Source organism: Rattus rattus, chromosome 1 (genome assembly GCF_011064425.1).
Source record: "Rattus rattus isolate New Zealand chromosome 1, Rrattus_CSIRO_v1, whole genome shotgun sequence".
In the NCBI taxonomy this organism is placed as follows: Eukaryota; Metazoa; Chordata; class Mammalia; order Rodentia; family Muridae; genus Rattus; species Rattus rattus.
Genome location: NC_046154.1, coordinates 150,799,436 through 150,819,671, shown reverse-complemented (window position 1 = coordinate 150,819,671; position 20,236 = coordinate 150,799,436). Strand labels below are relative to the sequence as shown.

The 20,236-nt window shown below is 43.0% G+C and overlaps 1 protein-coding gene across 2 annotated transcripts in view; it reads left to right on the top strand.

Annotated features, from left to right (window-relative positions):
- Nucleotides 1–1,787: 1,787 nt before the first annotated feature.
- Stau2 (staufen double-stranded RNA binding protein 2) overlaps nt 1,788–20,236 on the top strand; it is a 236,411-nt gene continuing 217,962 nt past the window's right edge. Inside the window, exons 1-2 of one of the 2 annotated variants that reach the window (XM_032906953.1) lie at nt 1,788–1,896; nt 11,256–11,322. The gene's annotated coding sequence lies outside the window, so the exon portion shown is untranslated. Of the gene's footprint in view, nt 1,897–2,279; nt 2,411–11,255; nt 11,323–20,236 lie in introns of those variants that run through there. The other variant, XM_032906946.1, reaches the window with a different exon arrangement.

Genomic DNA, 20,236 nt, shown 5'->3' with positions numbered 1-20,236 from the left:
AAATAGCAGCTCCCTCGAAGCTAAGCATGTTTACTATATCAGAATTGAACAGAAGGGTGAGGTTGGGACACACAGAGAAGTAAGGAGGCAGGATTTATGGAATGCAGCTGGATCAAGGCGACCCACCTGGTATAGCTATTCCTGATAGCTGTCTCTGCATGGGGTGTGGGAAGTGTTCAGGACATAAATATGGGAGCAGGGGTTGGGGGAACTATGGTGGACAATTTTCAAACACTATCAATATCCACCCATGCATGGATCAGAGGAAGGTTTTGAGATTTCTCGGAACCTCATCCTTGGGGGAGGGGGTTACCATTTCCCATGGGTCTTAGCCTGGGGTCCTTGGTGTGGCTATGCCCATTCAGCTGCTCACAGTTATTTGGTCTTTCTCCACTCCCTACACAAAGGTAATTTCATGTACTGACTTAGTTATGTTGATCAGTTGAAAGTACAGATTTAAGCTTAAAAAAATCTCCTTTCTAATAACTTGAAAAATATCGACTCTGATTGGGGTTTAAAGTCCGTTAGAGGAGAAGTAACAACAGAGATAAAGTTTTCACTTAACTTTAACGATACGAATCAAAGAGAATAAACTTTCTGACCACTTCAGAGTCACTTCCAAATTTATAAAGACATCAATTTATTTGAAAACCACTTAGTGTCCACCCACTTGCTGTTGAATGCTGGGACTACAGAGATGAATGAGACCGGAGCCAGCTCCACAACAATGCACTGTTTGGCAGGAGAAGACTGGTGAGAAAACAAACAATGTAATAGACTTGCAGAGTCACAGAAGAGAGCATCAAGAGAAGAGCTTGGTCTGCTGGAAGGAATTAGCTTCTCTGGGAGGCATTTTCTGAATGGCTTTTTTTCACAATATGTTCAGTGGGTGAAGGGAGGATAGATTACAGGCAGACGGAATGACTTGTGGAAAGAACAAGGACGGGAGGCTTGTTTCCCTGGTGTGAAGGGCATGTAGTCATTTGTATCACTGAAAATCTGAATGAGGCCTAAACAGCTAGAAACTATTAATCAAGGAGTGGTGCCCATTTAAGGAGAAATCCACACATCTGAGAAAGTTAGTGGAAGTAAGAAAGGAGCATGGGAAATATGGGAGGCCAACAAAGAGCTAGCTAGCCTACACTATTATGGGAAACTACCACGTCAGGTTCTAGCTTGAGAGCTTCACAGGTATGGTGCCCATACATATAGTATCACATTTTTGTCTCTTTAAAAATTGTAAATCAGTGTATAAGGTAACAGGCCCGCAAATACTGCCTCATTTGTAGAGTTGGCTTTAAAATATGACTGAAATTACAGGGCTCACAGACGTATCCCAGGCAGGTAAGCAATACCAAGAAGGAACCTCCAGGAAGAATAATGCTATTCAGAACACACTAATAGTTCTATTCCTAGACTTCTATTTCATATTATTTTTGGTCTTTTATATTTATTTAAAATTCATTGGTCTTAACTAGGCTGACGTTATTTGGCCATACCTAACCCATATCAAAACCAGGACGAATGAACAAGTAATTTGAGTTTTCTAGCACTCTTCAAAAAACCAAGGATCTAGGACACTGTTTAAGACGATCCTCATTTTTAGCTCCAAGGACTTCTTTTTCGTCTGGGCACACAATTTTTATATATTTATTATTTATTTTTTCTTGATGGAGAATGATGCTTGGGCGCTCGGCCAGGGCCGAGGGGCAGGTGATGGGGGGCTCGCTCTGTTTCCAGGTTGAGATATCTCGCTAGCCTCCGCCCCCTTCTCCCTCCTCCAGTCTAGAAAGGTGCAGGATCTGCCGAAGCGTACGTCGCACCGCAGCGGAACGGATGCGGGATGGTCGCGGGTCCCCAGCTAGGCAGAGGCGGGAGGTCATCGAGCCGGGGAAGGTAGGAACAGAGTTTTGGGGACAGGCTGCCCCGCAGCGCAGAGAGCCCAGGGGCAGCTGGTGCGGGAGAGGTGCTAGAGCACCTTCGCAGCCGCGGGGCGGGAGCCATGAGGGGCTGGGTACTCTCAGCGCGCTTCTGCAGCGGCTCTCGGGAGGGGCCCTGGCGTGGCCGAGACCCCAGGGCCCCAGCCCGCAGCGTCCGGGGCTGCGGGGTCCCAGCGGCCGCCAGGGGCGGAACGGCGCGGCGAACAATGGCCGCAGCCGCCGCGGCGGAGGCAGGGGGGGGAGGAGAGAGAGCTGGGCGGGGGCGCGCGGCGTGGCGGGCGAGCGCGGCGGCGCAGGCGGGGGAGGCGGCGCGGGCCCGGGAGGGCGCGGCAGGAGCGCAGGGCGGCTGGCAGAGGCGGGGGGCGGGGGCCGAGGAGGGAGCCGGCGGCGTCGGCGGCGGCAGAGCGGGGTCAGTTCTCGGGAGCGCTCGCCAATGTGGGAGCCGTCTGCCGGGCGTCCGTGGCCCGCAGGTAAATTCTGGTGCGAGCGGCGCCGCCAGGCCTGACTTCCGCCGGCGGGTTCCGAGGCAGAGCGCCGGGAGCCCGCAGGGCCGCCCCTCGCGGCCTCGCTCCCGCGCCGCCCTCGGCCGCCCTGGGGAAAAGGGGGAGCAGGGCGGGGGGCGGTGTGCCGCGGCGAGCCGCACAGGTGTCCGCAGGGCGGGCGGGGCAGGGCGGGGGCAGGGGCGCCCGGCGCGAGGGTCGGGGAATGCAGGTCGGCGAGAGGGCGCGGAGGCCGCCGGGGCCTTGCAGGGGCGTCGGGGCGGCGCGGCCCGGGCGACGGTGGTGGCTATTTCTGTATAATGGGCAAGTGGCGAAGACGTAACTCGCCGAAATGGGGAAGGGAGGTGGGGCCGAGGGGACAAAATATAGCCTATGACAGGCGAGTTCAGCCGAGCCTCCTGCGAACTAGGACCGTGACGGCTCGGCTTAAAGGGGTAGTTGGCGGTAGTGACCTTGCTGGGGCGTGGGGAGTTGGGTGAGACACAAAGCTTGACCGCAGAATCTACAGTGAGGGCAGAGACTCGGGTCTCGGTGGGGTCTCTGTGGGGTGGGGGAGCGGGGCAGGGTGAGGGGCCAGTTTCACAGAGGCAATCAAGGCGATTGAACTAGGAGACCTGGGTAGCGGGTGGGAATGGGAGCCTGGTTGGGCGCGTGCGCTGAGGGGTGGGGGTGGGGGGCAAGTCTGGAAGTCCCTGCAATTATTTATTTTGCAATGTGAACAGTTTGCATTATGAATATCCTATGCCATCTCCCAAAAGCTTAGAAGTAGTTGAGTGGAGACGGACCATCCAATAGGCATGGAAGCACTAAGCAATTTAAAAGGGGCTGAATCCCGCAGAGATGATACAGATGAGCCTTTAAATGTATTCCAGTAACCGAAAATCTTCCCTATCCAGTGCTTGATCTCATAGTGTTAGGGAACTTTCTTAATTCAAGTAGGAATTTGATTCTGATGCATTCTTATGTTCTCTGAGGGGGTAACACTTGAAATAAAAAAGGTGTTGGGCAGGCAAAAAGATAATAACACTGTCAAATTGTTCAGTAGAATGTTTCTTCCCCATCCTTTCTAAGTCGATTCAACTGTACTGTCATGGATAGAAGAACTATAAAGGAAAACTATAATTCAATAAAGAAGAAAAAACTAAGACCTCGTAGATTATTTCTAGCATTGCAAGTCTTTGTCTCTTATTTGACTGAAAACCTTAAATATCACTTGATTGTGGATTTGCTGCAGGCCTGTATTAAGTGTGCAAATCTGTGATGCCTAACTGCATGCATGGTTTATGTGGCCACTGCCAGTCTTGGGCACCTGTCTCAAGCTGGGCATGGCATGGCGGTACTTTATGAAATGTACTCCACAGTGATGTCTAGTTGTCACTGGTTGTCATGTGTAGTGTATTCTTCTCAAATTAATGTTTTCCTTAAGAAATTGTTTTGTGTTTGTGAAATGTTGCTATACTCAAGTAGGTAAATTTCTAGTAGCATATACTTTTTAACTCCCTGTCTGGATACAATTTTAGCTTTTAGGAAAGTTGTAAGAACAAGAACAATACAAAGAACATTCTTCTAACTTTACCCAAATCACCTGTTATCATTGTGTCCATTTATCATTTACTCTGCCACACACACAGAATCACTATTTGTGATTATCACACTATTTGTGGATAAGACAGATATGTTATAGCCCTTACTTGACTTGCCTGGAATGAAGTTCTAGGGAAGAATGACTTTCTATACAATTACAAAAATAGGTAGAACTGTCTTGATGGCTCAGTGGGTAAAGTCATTTGTTGCCAAGCCTGTACATGATCATGGAGGTCATAGGAGAACTTGTGTGAACCTACTATTGTCTTCTACCATGTGGGTCCTGGGGATTGAACTCTGGTCCTCAGGTTTAGCGGCACATGGTGAGTTCAAGGACAGCAGAGACTATGCAGTATGAGCCAGTTCTCTATTTGTACCACGTGGGGCAAGTTGTCCTCTGACCTCCATGTTCCCACTGTGGCATTTTAATGTCCCACTCATATGTGCACATGTGTATGCACATGCACATATGCACACATGCACATTAAAAACTAAAAAGGATAGTGATAAAAATCTAAAATATGAAAAAATGCAGAAAGCATCCAAGAATGAATAGTTAGTAAAGTATTAGAACTGTTTTTGTACCTTACTGCTTTAGCATTTTTCTAAATTAAGTTATTTTATATGTATGTGTATATTTTCCTACATGTATGTCTGCACCTGTGTTCTCTTCTGCCTTTCATGTTTGCCCATGGAAACCAGAACAGAACATTGGATTCCCTGGAACTGGAGTTATAGACAGTTGTGAGCTGCCATGGGAGTTTTGGAAATCAAACCCAGGACCTTTGGAAGAGCAGTCAGTGCTTAACTACTGACCCATCTCTCCATCCCTGTCTTTAGAACTTGATTGGCCCTAGGTCCTCCCATATGCTAGGAAAACACTGCTAGGTCTGAGCCCAACTCCATCCCTTTTTAAATTGTTAGAGTGTGTGTGTGTGTGTGGGGGTAAGCTCTGCTGGGTAGCCTAGCTCCCAATCCTCCTACCTCAGCCTCCCCTACCACTGTACCTAGCTCTTACCTTCATTTCTTTTGTGCCCAGTGCTTTATGTCTTATCATTTATATTCATGGAGAGAAAACAGTCTATTGGTAATGTGAAGTTGAACTCTGTTAATACCAGACTGCTGGAGTTAAGTGCTGCATGATTAGTCACATTGAAATACTGTCTTGTAGGTGTTCCAGGACATACTAGATGCGTCCTGTCCATAATACTTACAACTTACATGTATATCAGTGGTTGACTTTGAATATCCCCCATGGTTCTATATAACTGCCCTAGTCATTAAACTCTTGGCATTTGTTGATGCTGTTAAGACTGAGAACCCAAACTGGCCTTGAGTGCCGTGGAGCCAAGGGTATAACCTTAAGTTAATCCTCTTGCTCTACTTCCCAGGTGCTAAGATCACAGGCTTGTGTCACTACAGCCCTTAACTTTGGTCCAGAAAAAAATTGTAAGAAGGCAAGTCTTTCATAGTTTAGTGTCTTGTGAAGAGAAGAGGGTTTTGAACCTGTCCAACTGGGTACTAATCATAGCAGTGTGCACGTGGCTATTGTAGATAACCCAACCTCCATCTCAAGCTGATGGAGATTAAGTGAGTACAAAAATGGCAAAATGTGGCACAGGACATGGGCTTGTGTCTGGTAATTGTTCCTTGGCTGGGAGCATGTCTGTAAAGCTATAACTGAGTAAACCGTGTGTTCACAAACTTTCACTGGCTCTTAGGAAACATTGACATTTATAATTGGATATTCCTTAATAGTTTTTTGGAAGGTACCTACCTTAACAAATTAAAATGAAGACGTAGAAGTTTAAAAGATTTATATATTTAATGTGTTTTTGTCTGCATGTATGTGCACCATGTTCATGACTGGTGCCTGAGATGATCAGAAGAAGGCGTTGGCTCCCGGAAACTAGGTCTGAGATGTCATGTGGGCGCAGGGACCAGGTGTTCTGCAAAAGCAGCAAGTATTGTTAACCAGGGAACATCATTTTAAAGGATGAATCCCACGAATTCTTTAGAGCAAGCAGCTCTGGATGGATGCTTAAGGTTTGTATAGTTTGTAGCCTGTCAGTGAGGATAGCACATGCGACTAGAAGGGGTCCTGATGTAAATGTTTCTACATATCTGTGCCATTTCTTAAAACTGTACTTATTGAAGATTATATACATTTAATTATAGCGTTTCATTTACTATAGGCAAAATTTAATTCATGCTAAAGGTAGACTGTTAAATCACAGACACAGTTGGACCATTCACTCCGTATGAGCTGCAACTCTTCCCTTGTCTGTAGCTGGCTGTCAGCTGCCTCTCTTGTTTTCCTTGGTGCCCTGGAATCTGGAATGTCATGTCCTCCTGTGCCTGACTGGCTGTCACTGGAGGGTGTTTTTGAGACACGTGACTAGGTTTCTCTAACAGTGCTTAGGATGGATAGGTGTCGGCCCCAGTACCGAGAATCGGGTGAAAGAAACACACACACACACACATAGGTTATCGTGTCAAGCCAGGAGAGGAAGAGAGGAGGAGAGAGAGAGGAAGGAGGAGGAGTGGAAGAGAGGAAGAGAGGAAGAGCGGGAGAGAGAGTGAGTGACTCCTGTAGCTTTATTCACCACTTATATACCCAAGTTCTCCAGGTAGAAAATATCTGGGAAGCACAGTGGGAAACCCTGGCTCGTGACTACCTGGCTCGTGACTTCGGTAACAAAAGACCGCTACGAGACCTGAATCAACCTGAATTAACCGAGAAGACCAGCCTAAATCTCAAGGATAGCTGAGGAAGCAAAAGGCAGAAGTAAATTGACCACCACCCAGGTGTGGTCCAGGTGTATCGGTTCCACATCAGCCAGGCTCAGAAGAGGTCATGCAGTGGAGACATTGGGTGTTTACTACTTGTTCTTTTCTTCTGTGCCGTAAATACATGGGAGAGGCCTCTGTCCAACAATCCCATGACTTTTACAAAGTGGCCAGGCCCAAATCCAATATGGCTCACTACAGATAGGTAGATTTTTTTTTTTTTTTTTTTTTTTTTGAGACCACAGACAACATATAACAACTTTGGATTTTTTTTTTTTTTTTTTTTTGGTGTCTTGATTTTTTTTCTATCATATTGTTTAAAATATAGGACAATAAGCTGGGCATATCTTTAAAAAAGAAACAAAGCCTTAAAGAAATATGCTGCTTTGGAATTCTTAATTATCCATAGTATACTTATAAGTGATTTTTAAATTTAGTGAATATAGCTTGTTTGATGGAAAAATGAATAATTTAGAATGGTATCCAATTAACAATGTTATTATAGACACAGTAGTTTCAGTTTATGTAGCTTATTATAATTTTGAAAGGCTTATGGAATATATAATATTAAATGAATGGATATTTTCATTTTTTAAAAAAAGATCTATTTATGTATTTTATGTATTTGGCTGTTTTGTCAGCATGTACATTTACACACCAGAAGAGGGCATCACATCCAGTTTATATTTGGTTGTGAGCCACCATGTGGTTGCTGGGAATTGGACTCAGGATATCTGGAAGAGCAGCCACTGAGTAATGTGTCTGTTCCCAGTGATTTCATTTTTTTAATGTCAAAAACCCCTTTTGTATATCAACATTAGAACCTAAAGAATGTACCCCAGTATCTTCAGTATGCTTATATTGATGCATTCTAGTATTAAAGGAATATTAGGTCTGTATATAAATATTTTTCCTGTTTAGAGATGTATACCTAATTAAAAAAAATGATGGGTCACAGAGTTGACGCATATTTAATAAATGTTAAACTTTGGGAGATAAAGAGCACTAAATCAATCATATGTTTTTAGTACATTTTTACTCTTTCATCTTCCAAAAGAATTATTTTCTTTTTCTTTTTCTAAAAATAGATTAAAAAAAATTGTGTATGGGTGTGCAGTGTATTCAGAGGCAGAACATCTCCTGAGACTAGAGTTTCAGATGGCTGTGAGTTCTCGAGTGTGTGCTCGGAACTAAACTCAGATCCTCTGCAGGGCAACAAATGCTCTTAACCCCAGAGAGCCATCTCTCTAGCTCACCACCCCCCACATCAATTATTTCAATTAAAAAGGAAATTGGGGGAAAAAAGGAAATTGGGCTAGTGTTTTTAGTTGTAGCTTGTGTATTTTAACACTATTGAAGGTGTGATGCATTTTAGAAATATTTTAAATGTATTCTTTGGCAAATACGTGTGTGTGTGTTAGATACGCACACACACATGCATACACACACACACACACACACCCACACACACACACACACACACAGACATACCAGTTAGAGCAGACCACCTTCATCCACCTTCATATTCCTCCTCCCATCTCCCTGGACCCTCTCAATCCTTCCCCTTCCCACTTTCGTGTGTTGTACTCTTCCTCCTCCTTTAGTAACCCACAGAGTCCAGTTAGTGCTTCCTCATGAACATGGACAGCCACACTGCAAAGAGAAATGACACTTTCACCCCCAGCAGCTCCTCAGGGAGAGGTGGAGTCCCTTCCCGTTCATGCTGGACTTACTGTCTGACTTGGTCTGTACAGAGCCTGGCCACTGTGAGGTCAGGAGTGTAAGCTCCTGGAGGGCAGCATTACATCATAGTGCTCCTCCCCGGCTCCTGGGTCTTAGTTCTTCCTGTCCTCTGTTCTGTATGGTCTGATCTTTGTGGGAGTGACAAAGATGTCTCAATTAGTATTGGATACTCAGTTATTTATTCTCAGGACCCTGACTAGTTATGAGTCTCTGTATTGGTACATGTTGTAATTAAGTTTTGAATTAAAAATGTAGATGTTTTGGAATTTATCACTTTTGAGTCCTAATTTTTTTCCATTTGCTTATGCTGAACAGGGATTTAATTTTAGACTTATGCCCAAAGCCCAAAGGCAGTGTTGAATTGCTGGATGTCTTATTTACTGTTGCATAATAAGCTATCCCAGACCGTAAGGGCTTAAAGCAATACACATCTAGCAGTTTCACTGGTTAAGCTACCTCTGGTCTCTTTTTCTTTTTCTTCCTCTTTTTCCTTTTTGGACACACAGTTTCTCTGCGTAGTTGTAGCTGCCCTGGAACTTGCCCAGTAGACCAAACTAACCTTTAGCTCAGAGATTCCTCTGCATCCTCATGCTGGGATTAAAGGTCTGCATCACCACATTCTGCTCCCTGATCTCTGCTGCTGTATGACTTTGCTAATGGGCTTTCCCTTGGGGCTGCCAGCAAACCTGAAGGCTTGAGTGGACACTCTTTTTCATGTGGCTCTTGGTTGAATTCTGTTGTGGATCCTTGGTCTTTATGCTTTGCCTTCTCTTCTGTCACTTGGCTGCTATGTGCCTTACCAGAGGTTGCCATCCTTCAATGCCAATGAGCAGGCGTCGGTGCATCTGAGACTTGTACACCTCACTTGAGAAGTGGCGTCTCATCACTTCCTGTTTGTTAGATGCCGCCCACCAGTCTGCCTTTTAAACGTTAAAAAGGGGGGGGGGGTGCGAAGGTACAATAATTTGGCAAAGGCTCAAAAGGTTATCTGACAGAAACTAGAAATCACCGGTAGCCAGGTCCTCTGTGACAGACCTATTCCCTTAGAAAGTTTGGGAAACATTTAGAAAAGAAATAAAGACATACAGGTGCTGAGAACACTAGTGAGAAGTGTTCAGTGTTTCAAGGTAATTGTGTGTGCACACGTATGTATGTGCATATGTGTGTGTGTGCATATACATGTAAGTGTGCATGCCCACCCTCGTGTGTAGCAGCAAAAGAATGATGTTGGGTAGCCCAGTGTATTGCTCTCTGTCTTACCGCCTTTGAGACAGGGCCTTTCACTGAATTATCAGGCTGCTGTTTTTGGCTAGGCTGGCTATGAGAACACCAATCATCTTCCTGGCTCTGCATCCTTCCCCCAAGCACTGGTGTTCCGGTTCATATGGCTGTACCCACCTTTTTATCTGAGCTCAGGGCATTGTGCTTATGCAGGAGGCACCATTTCCCACTGAGCCGTGTTTCCAGCTTAATAGTAACTTTGGATGAACTCCAGTTTGCATCTTGAGACAGGGATAGACCAGTATGAGTGTGTATGTGAATATATGCACCTTTGCTTCTGAGGAGGAGGCCAACTTTACAATTTTACAACAATAACTTCTGCCTAGGTGATGGGATTCAAGCTCTTTGCTGTTTTGTTTGGTAATTTTTGGAATGGCAGGTACTGGTACATTATATTTTATGTGAATTTTCACATTACAACAGCCCATGCTATCTCTCTCTCTCTCTCTCTCTCTCTCTCTCTCTCTATATATATATATATATATATATATATATATATATATTTGTGTTTTTCTTCCTTCCTTTGGCATCTACTTAAAAATTAAATATAGAAGAGATTTACCACACGAAACGAATCAAAACCAGAGTGTTAGGCCCTAAAGGAAAGTAAATACAAATTTATCATTGGGGTGGATATATCATAATAGAGGTCTAAAATACTGTTTTTAATTATGTGTGTGGATATGTGCACACAATGTAGGTGCCATTGGTGGCCAAAGGGGTTGAATTCCCCTGGAACTGTGTTACGAGTGTTTGTGAGCTGCCCTCTATGTGGGCACTGGTAATGGAACTCTAGTCTCCCATAAGGGCAGAGTGTGCTTTTAACCACCGAGCTACCTCTCTCACTGCTAGTGATTTTTTTTCAAGCAAACATTATATACATACTCTTTTATATTGAAAATAATAAAAACATACCCATCTAGGTAATTGCATATTATTTTTATAACAACAAAGAGAGTGCTTGTGTGAGTTACATCTTCCTCGAGGGTTCAGTGTTCAAAACCTGACTGGAGAAAGGGGGGTTATATGTTTAAAATGTTGATCTGAAATGTCTAGCATTGCTGACAGCTTCTCTTTTGCTTGGGTTGTCTAAGAACTCCAGAGCAAGATGGTGCCCAAGGTTTAACAGTTGCAGCCAACACTGCTTGTTATGGTATCCACTAATTGTGGCTGTTTACTGGAGTTAAAATTAACATTGGCTTTCCTGGTTGCACTAGCCACGTTTTGTGTACCCACTCGCATGCATGGGTACTGGATTGGATTGCAGAAATACAGGACATTTGTCACGATACAAGTTCTGTAATAATCCGAATCCCTTCATGTTGTTACTGATTTTGGTAAAAAACATGTGTTTAAGAATAACCAGAAGTCACTAAAATTGGTAAGTTGAACTTTATTTCTTTTTTTCATTTTCCAGTTTTTTGGAGCTGTGAGGGATACAGAAGTTTGATCAATATTGTCTTAACATGCTTCAGATAAATCAGGTGAGTCTGATTAAGGCATGCCTTACTTACAGGGTACTTTGCTATAAACTGGAACGTTGGAACATTGTATCTTATCTATTAGGTAACCATAACTGACTGCTGCCTTAAGGAGGTACATACTATATAAACACTGGGGCCTGGGGAAAGAGAGAGGCTGTTTGAGTAAAGTGGTGGTCGTCCTGACAGTTGGTAACTCCTGAATGTGCAGGACAAAGGTTCCTGATGTTATAGCTTTCATGGATGTGTTGATATGCCCAGAACAACCATGATCACAAAGTAACATCACTAGCTGGCAGTTCTGTAGACTTAAAGCATTTTTAGTGATACATCTTGGGATACTTGTGTCAGTGTATTTTTAAGAAAGGATTCTTTTTCTAGGGCATTTACACAGGCAAGAAGGATGGTTACTTCTAAACAAACTATAGTTTGTAATTCTGTAGACTGATTAAGGAAGAAGTTTTCCTTAGGGCTTGGCATTCCTCTAAGAACTATATAAATTGAATTTTACCTTTCTTTAACAAACAATATTGTAGCTCCAATATTACAAAAATATTTTCTAGCTTATTTGTTTTTAAGTCAAAGTAGAAGTGATTTTTCTGTTTTCTGTGATTTAAGAAAGTAATCCCTCCACAGTCAGGTTCACCCACCTTAAGAACTGATTCCTGTACCCCAATGCTACTACATCAGTGACTTCAAGCTTTTCTGTTTAGGCCTCTCTGAGGTAGAGTCACACTATAGTTGTCAGATTTATCTCTAACTTGGGGATCATCACAAACCTTACATGCACTTGAAAAGAATCTGAATGCTTCCAATCTGGATTGGGCAAGGCCACTCCAGCCTGTGGACCTTACTTGCACAGGCTATCCTGGACTGCAAAACCCATCCCTTATTTGGGTTCACCTGACCCCAAGTCTAGTGAATCTCAATAGCATCCTGCTCTTTAACTTACTTTTCTTATGGCATTTGCAGCTATTGTCAAATTGAAGATAGTTTTCTGCATCTGTGGATATGTTTTTGGTAATATATCTGTAATTTCAATCAGCCACAGGTTAAAAATATTAGAAACCATATTCCTTCTGTTAAACCTAGTTCCTAAACAGTAGCTATACACAGCTTCAGCGTCATCCTGGGTATCATAACTAACTTGCAGATGATTTAAAGTATTCAGGGTGATTTCTGTAAACTTGGGCATGAGCTCAGCATATGCATTTAGGGCTTGAGCATCTGCAGGCTTTGGCATGAAAGAGACCCTGAGGGATGACTGATTTGTGTGACATTTGTCTCCTGCATGAAGATAGTGGTTTTGCTTGCTTATTCTTCTAGTTCTACATTTAAATAGTTTCTTTTCTAAAAAATACAGTCATTACATGAGAGAATGAACAGCAGTGTTGTTACTAAAGCAGACATCTACACAATTGTGTTGTTCGTTCAGGTATTGTATAGCCTCCCATTACACAAGCACTCTGTTATTCTTTGATCTCCCTCTCCCTCCACCACACACACACACACACACACACACACACACACACACACACACACACACAGACACAGAAATCTTCTTGTAAAAGAAATATTGCTTTTATCAGAGACATTTATGCGGAGGCCTGAAGAGCCCTGAGCATGCACTGTGCTTAGTCACGTTAGAAATAGCAGCGTGACTTGTAAGAACTGTCTTAGGCTATTGTAGGTACACAGCTGTCATTCAGTAATTTCCAGCAGCTCTTTGTTGTCACACTGGGTATAATTAGAACACGATGTTTTGTATGTTTGTATAGATAGGGGAAAATGACTACTCGTCTTTATGTTTAACCACATGCATTGAAAGTTAGTGAAGGATCAATACTAATGAGGCTCACTCACTCCGTACGTTGCACATTACTGAATTAGGAATTGTATACGATCCCTTGGGATTTGCCTAGAAAATTTAATTAGTGATTGGAGGTAGATGAAATCAACTAATAAAGGCGTGGATTACCAGGATCAATTAGGGATTCCTTACTATTGACTGTTTCATTTCTTCAAAATGCTCAAATCAGAGAGGAATAGTTAAGATGTAAAGACTTTCTTCTCACTAGCCAAGCTTAAATTGAATTATTAAACTTTGGAGTGACTTTTATTTTATTTTCATGGCCATGGCTTTCTCATGAGAGGGGGAATTTGCAAGATAAAAGTAAAAATGATGAAAAAGGATTTAAGCTGACCCTCATGAAGCAACAACTATTTTACTATTTGATTTTAATGCTCTCTCTAAGGTTAGTTCTAAGTGTTTATCTGGAAGAATTTCCCTCCTTAATTAATCACAAATAACTGCACCTTTTTCTTATCCTAACATATTCTTTTGTATGTACCACTAAAATTGATTAAAACCGAGCATTTATGAATAACTGCATTATGTCATGTCATTATAATTATTTGATATTAAATCTAACACTATAATTGTGAAATAAGGGATGCTTTGTGTAAACCCTGTCTTAAAAAAAAAGTATGTTATACTAAAAACAGGCAGGTCTTATGGGAAAATGCTTTTAAGAAGCGTTTTCATAGAATTAGAACAAAGGTGGTAGAACATAATGACGGAGACAACTCTCATCACGATGTCTGCTAGGCCAGCAGAGCAGCCTGGAGCCCTGATGCCTTCCCCGCTTGGGGAGTGTCTTAGTCAGGGCTTCTAGTTCTGCACAAACATCAGGACCAAGAAGCAAGCTGGGGAGGAAAGGGTTTACTCAGCTTTCACTTCTACATTGCTCTTCATCACCAAAGAAGTCAGGACTGGAACTCAAGCAGGTCAGGAAGCAGGAGCTGATGCAGAGGCCATGGAGGGATGTTTCTTACTGGCTTGCTCCCCCTGGCTTGTTCAGCTTGCTCTCTTGTAGAACCCAAGACCACCAGTCCAGGGACAGCACCACCCACAATGGGCTGGGCCCTCCCTCCTTGATCAGTAGTTGAGAAAATGCCTTACAGCTGGGTCTCATGGAGGCATTTCCTCAAGGGAGGCTCCTTTCTCTGTGATAACTCCAGCTTGTGTCAAGTTGATGTACAAAACCAGCCAGTACAGGGAGGATGGGGTACAAGCTAGGAGTGGGTTGTTAATTAGGAGAGAAAGATGTGCAGCCGCCTAGAGTATGTATGGTGCTTCAGAAACCTTGAACCAAATGAGTGACTTGTTGTAGTAAATATTTGCATGTAAAGCTATTTGGGCAAAATAATATCCCCTATGACACACAGCAGATGTAAACGCCTCTTTAATAAATGAATGGTTGTTCGATGGGAAAGGCACTGGAACTGAGTGGTAGAATTGGAGATGGCGGTAGCTGTGGAAGCAGGTCCTTGGGCTGTGGGAGGGTCAGGTCTCTACCAGCCACCTTGCCCCTGTTCCCCCATCTCCTGCAGGCCTGGCGTGCCGCATGGAGCCACAGCTGCAGCCACTGCCCCCATTGCTCTCCCTGCTGTGGGGAGAAGAGCACCAGGCACTTACTGAAGGCTGCAAACAGGATGGAGCTCTCGAAGGTCCTGCCCCTGGATCTGCCAAGCTGCAAGATAGGCCTGACTCTGAGCAGGATGTCAGAGATGAAGAGTGGATCATTTTCTGGATTGAGTCTCCTTGAAGCACTACTGTGCTGCTGCTGGAGGCCATGCTACTGCTGGTGATCTGTGCTACCACTAGAGGCCATGACGATGTCTGTGATCCTTGGTGCCTGCTGAAGCCATGTTGGAACCATGTTGATGTCAATAATCTGTGCTGCCATCAGAAGCCATGGTTTAAGTCCGTGGTCCATGCTGCCCCTGGAAGCCATGTTGATGTACATGATCTGTGCTCTAGACAGAAGGCGTGTTGATGCTGGCGGTCTGTGCTGCCATGTGAAAGCCATGTTGTTGTCCGTGCTGTGGGCAGCTGATGGGAGACCATATTGATGACCGTGATCTATCTGTGATGTTGCTGGAACCCATGTGAAAGTCCATGTTCCATGCTGCCACCCAGCGCTATGGGTTTGTAGTGGTATCCATGACTGCAGATTTAAATCCTAAGAATGAGAGACATTGAAGGCTTTTGTGACACCCTCCTCACCTCACACCCTAAAAGAAGTAGTCCAGACAGGAGTTATTGAAGAGGGTTCTTTAGAAATGTAATTTAAAGATGCTGAAGTGTATCTCTTCACAGTTGATGGCTTCCAGGGGAGGGTGGTTGGACGAGGCACATGACTAAGTTTTCTTTAAGAGGCTGGCCACTCAGAGTTTGAGCACACTTCAGTGAGTGTGTGGACAACACTTACTGAACTCAGTGGGGTTCCTTAGGGGGCAGGGCACAAGAGTTGGGGGAATGGGAAGCGAGTGTGATCAGGGTGCATTGTATGAAAGTCCCAAATAATTAATAAAATACTATGCTGGGGGGGTATGTTTATACTGTAGAAAAATGGATGGTGTGGATAAAGAAAAAAAGCTGTAGAGAGTTCCACATTCTGTTACAGAGATAATCTCTGCTAGCATTTTTTGTGGTGTACACTTGAGCATTTTTCTATGAGGGTATATTTCTTTCTTTTTTTTTTTTTAAAGATTTATTTATTTTAGTTACATGAGTACACTGTAGCTATCTTCAGACACATCAGAAGAGGGCATCAGATCCTATTACAGATGGTTGTGAGCAACCATGTGGTTGCTGGGAATTGAACTCAGGACCTCTGGAAGAGCAATCAGTGCTCTTAACCACTGAGCCATCTCTCCAGCCCCAAGGGGTATATTTCTTTGTGAATATATTGTTTTTACAAACTGTCATTATACTACGTATAAAGTTCTGGAGTAATTTTACCATCTGATTACCATGGGTAATCAGCCCATATGTTGGGCAGATTTTATGTTCTAGTTAGTGCCACAGTAAATTTTTACATTTCTTTTTATTAAATGCTAGTCAGAGGTCCTCAGAGAACTGTGGTGTATAAGTATGAAGATCCCCAGATACATTTAATAATAGATGAGGTCTGTCCAGTTTCTTTTGTGTCTGATGTCTCCGGCCAGTCTCTTCATTCACTACTGTACTGTGTGAAGAGACCCCACGGCCACAGCGATTGTTATAAAGGAAAACTTGTCATTGGGGCTGGCTCACAGTCTCACAGGTCTAGTGCATGATCATCTTAGCAGGCAGCATGGCAGCATGACAGCCTGCAGGCACATGTGGTGTTAGAGGAGCAGCTGAGAGTTCTATATCCAGGTCCTCGGGCAGGGGAAGAGAGCCACTGAGCCTGGCTTGGGCTTTTGAAACCTCGAAGCCCTGCCCATCCCTTCCTTCCATCACCCATGATACTTTGCACCAACAAGGCCACACCTTCTAATACTTCTCAAGCAGTGCTACTTCCTGATAAGGAAGCTTTGAATATATGAGTCTATGGGGGCCATTCTTATTCAAACCACCTAAAATGCTCTCAGTCAACTGCAGTAGAAATTGTAGCAGGAACAGTTACACAATAAAAAGAAATACAGGTACACTTGGAAGAAATAAAGCCATTTTCAGATGCCTGTGATTGTCTGTTTAGAAAATGTCTATGAATCTATGCACACAAAATCAATAACCAAATTGAACATGCATTTATGCACATAGAATATATAAAAATTGTTGTTTTTGTATGCTAGTAATGAACAATCTGAATTAAAAATTTGTTTATGAGCCAATGAGACAGCTTAGCTCATAAAGGCGCAGGTTGCTAAGCCTGGGGAGGAGAGTTCCATCTCTAGGACCCACACGTTGGAAAGAGACAAGATTCCTTGGCGTTTCCACACATTTGCCGTGGTGTGTGCTTTCCCCCAACACTAAATACATTTTTAATAATACTTACAAAGGAGTAGACTTGCTTATGAAGGTCTTAAACCACAAAACATTGTTGAATGAAATTCAGACCTAGATGGGTAGAGAGGCTTAGCATGGCTGAGACAACACTATCTCCTGCAGCTTCCTGTCTCAGTGTAATCTTTATTAGGGCAATAATGAAAGGTAAAAGGTCATCTTCAGACACACATGATAAGAACAGGCCCAAATCCGAGCAGCAGTGACAGGAACAAAGTGGAGAACTCTTACTTTCTGCTTGAAATTTTACTGCAGTAATCCAAATAGGAGACTGTTGGCAGTAAAGATGACTTATGGCGCAATAGAATGAAATGGGCATTCTAGAAATAAATCAGTATGCACTTTTTGTTGTTTTGGGTTTTTTGTTTTGTTTGTGACAAGAATAACAAGACCATTGGGGAAAGAATAGACTCTTAGGTTCTTCTGGGACATTTAAAGGTGAGCATATAAAACAGTGGGTTTAGTTCCTTACTTACACACTTCACAAAGCTTGCATGTGTGTTCTAGACTTCAGAACTGGGTTGTGATAGTGCTTGCCGGTCGCTCTTGCCACTCAGTATGCTGGCGTTTTAGTATAGGTGAAGGCCAGTCTGAGCGTCACGCAGGCACATGTATTTAAAGCTCTCTCAACAAGTGAAAGTGTGTGTGCGTGTGGTAAATAGCACTATATAGAAGCGTATACAAGGCACCAAGATGTCCATGAAGAGAAAACTTGACTGTGTACCTGACCAAATAAATCAGAAGGCCCATGAGATACTACACATGTGCTAGGATGGTAGCCAGAGTCAAAGATTAGCACGCCTTTGCCAGGGCTGGAGCAATGTGAACTTCCATGTACTTCTAATGGGAGTGTTAAATGGTGAATCAGTCGCCTGTGGAAACGTTGGAGCATCCCTTAGACCAACGCATGGAATTGCCATGATTCAGTGATTTTTTTTTTTTTTTTATCTAAAACATATCCTGGGGGGTTAAAAACCGGCAGCCCTACATATGTGCTTTCATTGTAGTTTTCGATAGAGAGACGAGAAACAGACCAAGTCTGCACAGATGGATGGCTGAGCAGATTGATATTTATACTCCAGGAAGCAGAACCTAGATATAAAAATGTATCGATGCATGTCCTCGTGTAGGTGAGTCTTAAAACTGTGTTAAAGGATCGAGTATACAGAGTCCCATACGCTGAGATTCCATCCATTGGAATATCCAGGACAGGTAATTCTGAGAGACAGAATCCATGGTTGCCAGGGTCTGCCAGTGCTTCTCACCTTCCTCACGCTGCAACCCGTTAATAGAGTTCCTCATGCTGTGCTGATGCCCAATCATAACACTATTTTTTTTGCTACTTCATAATTGTAGTTTTGCCACTGTTATGTACATAATGTTGCTATCTGATACGTGATCCCTGTAGGTGTCGTGACATACAGACTCAGAACTGCCTACTTGTCATGGAGCTCCCTTCTAGAAGAAAACGTTCTGTAATTAGATCCGTTAGTGATTGTAAAGTGCTGTGAGTTGTAAAGCCAGTGTCTTGCTTGCTCCTAATAGATTAATTTGATCTTATGTTACTTTCACATAAAATACAAGACTGATAAAACATGGACTACAAAGACTGATTTTTGTAGACAAAAGTATAAAAGCTGCTGTCAGCATGCTCTGAATCTTTAGAGAGGAGAGGAAATAGGAGGAGAATGTAGGAATAGGAGGAAAATGCAAAATATACTCGATGGAAGTCTGAAAAACAAAGAGGTTACTTGAGGTTAAAATTCCAGCTAGATTGATAGCAGATAAGGCACGAGGAGGAAGGAGTGATCTTGAATCTGTATAAATTCTGCATGTTCAGAAGGACACATAGGATGGAGAGTCATGCGATAATGGGGCCCAGGAGAGGGAAACAGCATTGCATTGTGGCTTATAGTTTTCAGTAAACATGTAGCCAGTTCCAAAAACGAAATCAGTGAACCAAAAGTGGAAGAGACAGACCTTAAAGGAACCACTGTCATTAATGGCTGAAAAGCAGAAATCCTAATTGGAAATCTTCAGACCAGCCCAAGACAAATAGACGTACTCTGCAATACTCCCCCTCCCCAGCCCACAGGTACCAGGCAAACCCTGTACTGTTAAGCTCCATCTTTAGCCCTGAACAAGTAATAAAGATACGGATGGATATAAGATGCTTGTGGGAGTTTCCAGCCAGAAGAGCAGAGCAGCATCTTTAATGAAAGAAGACACTGTTGCCTCCGCATTCTCTTCTAGTTGAAAATACGTTTCAAAAAGTCGTGTTTTTTTTTTTTAATTCTTGGAATTTACATAATAAAATTTATTATGGTGACATGTACGGTTCTGTGGATTAGTTACTTATCTTCCATGCTTATTACTGTCAATAATCTTGTAGCTTTATAGTTTTCCCAAACTGGAAATGTAGTTAAATGCGTACTTCTCCCGTTGCTTGTCCCTGAGCCTCTGACGTCATCATTGTACCCTCTGACTCTGCGTTTGACTACTCTTACCTTCATAGAAATATAATTGTATATATTTGTTCTTTTGTTAGTGGCTTAATTTAGTACATTTTAAGTTTGTTATAGTATATATCAGAATTTTCTTCCTTTTGAAAATCGAATAGGAAAAACTGAAGAAAAAAAAAAAAACAAGACAGAGATATTAGTTTTCACTAGTCCTGGATAGTTTTTTATTTGCATAATGGTTCTTGCCAGTACAGGTAAGCAAGAAAAGGCACTCAGACTGGGAAAGAAGGAACACACGTGTCTTAATTCATAAGTGACCAGATCATCTACGTAGAAAATCAGGCAGCATCCTACTAAAGCTAATGAATGAGCAGATCTGGCTTGAAGGACATAAGAGCAATAAAAAGCCAGTCATTTCTAAAGTACACTAATGGGGCTCCTAAAATGAAATAAAAGCAATGCTTTTAGGATCATAAAAATATGAAATAGCTGGATTTGGTGATGTGCACACCCACAATCCCTAAACTTGTGAGGCAGAGACAGAAGAATCAGTACAAGCTTGAGGTCAGCCTTGTCTGTATAGCAAGTGTCACTTCATAAGAGCAAAACTAAAACTACC